General features: G+C 39.6%; 5 non-coding genes across 5 annotated transcripts; 1 reads left to right on the top strand and 4 right to left on the bottom strand.

Moving 5' to 3' along the window:
• The first annotated feature begins 745 nt into the window (after positions 1-745).
• TRNAF-GAA (transfer RNA phenylalanine (anticodon GAA)) lies at positions 746-818 on the top strand. The gene has a single exon. It is a non-coding gene; the product is annotated as a tRNA-Phe (tRNA).
• Positions 819-1,242: 424 nt separating this feature from the next.
• Positions 1,243-1,332, bottom strand: TRNAY-GUA (transfer RNA tyrosine (anticodon GUA)). The gene is given in 2 exon segments: positions 1,243-1,278; positions 1,296-1,332. It is a non-coding gene; the product is annotated as a tRNA-Tyr (tRNA).
• Positions 1,333-2,523: 1,191 nt separating this feature from the next.
• On the bottom strand, positions 2,524-2,613 carry TRNAY-GUA (transfer RNA tyrosine (anticodon GUA)). Its single transcript is given in 2 exon segments — positions 2,524-2,559; positions 2,577-2,613. It is a non-coding gene; the product is annotated as a tRNA-Tyr (tRNA).
• Positions 2,614-3,452: 839 nt separating this feature from the next.
• On the bottom strand, positions 3,453-3,542 carry TRNAY-GUA (transfer RNA tyrosine (anticodon GUA)). The gene is given in 2 exon segments: positions 3,453-3,488; positions 3,506-3,542. It is a non-coding gene; the product is annotated as a tRNA-Tyr (tRNA).
• A 1,311-nt stretch (positions 3,543-4,853) lies between these two features.
• Positions 4,854-4,935, bottom strand: TRNAS-AGA (transfer RNA serine (anticodon AGA)). Its single transcript has one exon. It is a non-coding gene; the product is annotated as a tRNA-Ser (tRNA).
• Between the last annotated feature and the right edge of the window lie 65 nt (positions 4,936-5,000).

Here is a 5,000-nt window from a genome sequence, read left to right as displayed (position 1 = left end):
GAGTATGTAAATTGCCAAAAATTGCTATCTGAGCAAAAAATAAAAACAACTTCTTCGAGCCGGAATTGAACCAGCGACCTAAGGATTTCTACACCAATCATCTCTACAGTCCTCCGCTCTACCAGCTGACTAATTAATAATTTCTATTCAGTGTGGCTGCTGAAATTGACTGGTGTCAGTCTTAAGGAGGGGAAGAGAATGTGTGTAAGAAAAAGAGAAAACAAGCTGGCATCCAAAAGATTTTGATGCGCTAACAAACATGGATTTCTAGTCCATCGCCTTAACCACTCGGCCACGACTACTGCTTAAGCCTTGCTGTATTTTCACAATAGATTGTCTATGGATTGAGCTGCCTGCACTGAGAAATTGAGGATGTATTGTATTGACCCAAACACACCCAAAACTTCATTCTCCTTTACATTTGATGCGCTAATGGCCTGAACTCGCTATGGGCATCACAGGTTTCAAGTTTTTAAAAACTTGCAGAAAAGAGAAAACTTAAGGCGTTCGTAGTCAGCAGGATTTGAACCTGCGCGGGGAGACCCCAATGGATTTCTAGTCCATCGCCTTAACCACGCGGCCACGACTACTGAATAAACCAGGTCCTAGTTTCACAATAGATTGTCTATGGATTGAGATGCCTGCAGTCAGAAAGTGAGGATGTATTATATTGACCCAAATACACCCAAAACTTCATTCTCCTTACATTTTGCCCCGAAAAACGATTGCAAAACCAAGGGAGCTTGCCGAAATAGCTCAGTTGGGAGAGCGTTAGACTGAAGATCTAAAGGTCCCTGGTTCGATCCCGGGTTTCGGCATTGTGGAAGATAATATTTTTCGACATAAAATGCAATTTTGCAACAAAAAGCTTACGTTTTCAGGCTTCAAACTTTAAAATCATATTTACAAAAACATTTTTACAAAAATCACTTTGCCACAACCACTGCTTATGTCTCTCAGTAGCCAACTCCAGTCCTCGAGAGCTACCAACAGTTCCCATCTTCCAGACAACCTAGCTGCTGCACAGGTGCACTCATTACTCACTAACACATTTTAAAAGATCCACAGGTGGAGCTAATTACTTCACTTGTGATTCTGTGAGGTGAGCTGGAAAACATTAACTGTTGGTAGCTCTCGAGGACTGGAGTTGGCTACCCCATACTTAGAGAATGCTTTATACTCTGTATATTTTGAGTTTGTAAATTGCCAAAAATTGCTATCTGAGCAAAAAATAAAAACAACTCCTTCGAGCCGGAATTGAACCAGCGACCTAAGGATTTCTACACAAATCATCTCTACAGTCCTCCGCTCTACCAGCTGAGCTATCGAAGGATGCTGTAGGTTCTCAAATATGTTATTATATGCTCTTTAATAAAGCTTTAAATGTTTAGCTAAATGAGTGTTCTAGGAATAATGTGAATATTCTATTGTTTATAACCATTTGACAACCTTTGTTTAAAATTGGGCTTTGAAAATTAATTTCTAATTAATAATTTCTATTCAGTGTGGCTGCTGAAATTGACTGGTGTCAGTCTTAAGGAGGGGAAGAGAATGTGTGTAAGAAAAAGAGAAAACAAGCTGGCATCCCAAAGATTTTGATGCGCTAACAAACATGGATTTCTAGTCCATCGCCTTAACCAATCGGCCACGACTACTGCTTAAGCCTTGCTGTATTTTCACAATAGATTGTCTATGGATTGAGCTGCCTGCACTGAGAAATTGAAGATCTAAAGGTACCTGGTTCGATCCCGGGTTTCGGCATTGTGGAAGATAATATTTTTCGACATAAAATGCAATTTTGCAACAAAAAGCTTACGTTTTCAGGCTTCAAACTTTAAAATCATATTTACAAAAACATTTTTACAAAAATCACTTTGCCACAACCACTGCTTATGTCTCTCAGTAGCCAACTCCAGTCCTCGAGAGCTACCAACAGTTCCCATCTTCCAGACAACCTAGCTGCTGCACAGGTGCACTCATTACTCACTAACACATTTTAAAAGATCCACAGGTGGAGCTAATTACTTCACTTGTGATTCTGTTGGGAGACCGTTAGACTGAAGATCTAAAGGTCCCTGGTTCGATCCCGGGTTTCGGCATTGTGGAAGATAATATTTTTCGACATAAAATGCAATTTTGCAACAAAAAGCTTACGTTTTCAGGCTTCAAACTTTAAAATCATATTTACAAAAACATTTTTACAAAAATCACTTTGCCACAACCACTGCTTATGTCTCTCAGTAGCCAACTCCAGTCCTCGAGAGCTACCAACAGTTCCCATCTTCCAGACAACCTAGCTGCTGCACAGGTGCACTCATTACTCACTAACACATTTTAAAAGATCCACAGGTGGAGCTAATTACTTCACTTGTGATTCTGTGAGGTGAGCTGGAAAACATTAACTGTTGGTAGCTCTCGAGGACTGGAGTTGGCTACCCCAGACTTAGAGAATGCTTTATACTCTGTATATTTTGAGTTTGTAAATTGCCAAAAATTGCTATCTGAGCAAAAAATAAAAACAACTCCTTCGAGCCGGAATTGAACCAGCGACCTAAGGATTTCTACACAAACCATCTCTACAGTCCTCCGCTCTACCAGCTGAGCTATCGAAGAATGCTGTAAGTTCTCAAATATGTTATTATATGCTCTTTAATATAGCTTTAAATGTTTAGCTAAATGAGTGTTCTAGGAATAATGTGAATATTCTATTGTTTATAACCATTTGACAACCTTTGTTTAAAATTGGGCTTTGAAAATTAATTTCTAATTAATAATTTCTATTCAGTGTGGCTGCTGAAATTGACTGGTGTCAGTCTTAAGGAGGGGAAGAGAATGTGTGTAAGAAAAAGAGAAAACAAGCTGGCATCCCAAAGATTTTGATGCGCTAACAAACATGGATTTCTAGTCCATCGCCTTAACCAATCGGCCACGACTACTGCTTAAGCCTTGCTGTATTTTCACAATAGATTGTCTATGGATTGAGCTGCCTGCACTGAGAAATTGAAGATCTAAAGTTACCTGGTTCGATCCCGGGTTTCGGCATTGTGGAAGATAATATTTTTCGACATAAAATGCAATTTTGCAACAAAAAGCTTAGGTTTTCAGGCTTCAAACTTTAAAATCATATTTACAAAAACATTTTTACAAAAATCACTTTGCCACAACCACTGCTTATGTCTCTCAGTAGCCAACTCCAGTCCTCGAGAGCTACCAACAGTTCCCATCTTCCAGACAACCTAGCTAATGCACAGGTGCACTCATTACTCACTAACACATTTTAAAAGATCCACAGGTGGAGCTAATTACTTCACTTGTGATTCTGTGAGGTGAGCTGGAAAACATTAACTGTTGGTAGCTCTCGAGGACTGGAGTTGACTACCCCAGACTTAGAGAATGCTTTATACTCTGATAGCAATCCAAAAATTGCTATCTGAGCAAAAAATAAAAACAACTCCTTCGAGCCGGAATTGAACCAGCGACCTAAGGATTTCTACACCAATCATCTCTACAGTCCTCCGCTCTACCAGCTGAGCTATCGAAGGATGCTGTAGGTTCTCAAATATGTTATTATATGCTCTTTAATATAGCTTTAAATGTTTAGCTAAATGAGTGTTCTAGGAATAATGTGAATATTCTATTGTTTATAACCATTTGACAACCTTTGTTTAAAATTGGGCTTTGAAAATTAATTTCTAATTAATAATTTCTATTCAGTGTGGCTGCTGAAATTGACTGGTGTCAGTCTTAAGGAGGGGAAGAGAATGTGTGTAAGAAAAAGAGAAAACAAGCTGGCATCCCAAAGATTTTGATGCGCTAACAAACATGGATTTCTAGTCCATCGCCTTAACCAATCGGCCACGACTACTGCTTAAGCCTTGCTGTATTTTCACAATAGATTGTCTATGGATTGAGCTGCCTGCACTGAGAAATTGAAGATCTAAAGGTACCTGGTTCGATCCCGGGTTTCGGCATTGTGGAAGATAATATTTTTCGACATAAAATGCAATTTTGCAACAAAAAGCTTACGTTTTCAGGCTTCAAACTTTAAAATCATATTTACAAAAACATTTTTACAAAAATCACTTTGCCACAACCACTGCTTATGTCTCTCAGTAACCAACTCCAGTCCTCGAGAGCTACCAACAGTTCCCATCTTCCAGACAACCTAGCTGCTGCACAGGTGCACTCATTACTCACTAACACATTTTAAAAGATCCACAGGTGGAGCTAATTACTTCACTTGTGATTCTGTGAGGTGAGCTGGAAAACATTAACTGTTGGTAGCTCTCGAGGACTGGAGTTGGCTACCCCAGACTTAGAGAATGCTTTATACTCTGTATATTTTGAGTTTGTAAATTGCCAAAAATTGCTATCTGAGCAAAAAATAAAAACAACTCCTTCGAGCCGGAATTGAACCAGCGACCTAAGGATTTCTACACCAATCATCTCTACAGTCCTCCGCTCTACCAGCTGACTAATTAATAATTTCTATTCAGTGTGGCTGCTGAAATTGACTGGTGTCAGTCTTAAGGAGGGGAAGAGAATGTGTGTAAGAAAAAGAGAAAACAAGCTGGAATCCAAAAGATTTTGATGCGCTAACAAACATGGATTTCTAGTCCATCGCCTTAACCACTCGGCCACGACTACTGCTTAAGCCTTGCTGTATTTTCACAATAGATTGTCTATGGATTGAGCTGCCTGCACTGAGAAATTGAGGATGTATTGTATTGACCCAAACACACCCAAAACTTCATTCTCCTTTACATTTGATGCGCTAATGGCCTGAACTCGCTATGGGCATCACAGGTTTCAAGTTTTTAAAAACTTGCAGAAAAGAGAAAACTTAAGGCGTTCGTAGTCGGCAGGATTCGAACCTGCGCGGGGTGACCCCAATGGATTTCTAGTCCATCGCCTTAACCACTCAGCCACGACTACTGAATAAACCATGTCCTAGTTTCACAATAGATTGTCTATGGATTGAGATGCCTGCAGTCAGAAAG

Source organism: Crinia signifera, chromosome 3, assembly GCF_055691185.1.
Source record: "Crinia signifera chromosome 3, ASM5569118v1, whole genome shotgun sequence".
Taxonomy (NCBI): domain Eukaryota; kingdom Metazoa; phylum Chordata; class Amphibia; order Anura; family Myobatrachidae; genus Crinia; species Crinia signifera.
The sequence above is the reverse complement of the archived record's forward strand: the minus strand, read 5'-3'. Positions and strand labels throughout refer to the sequence as shown.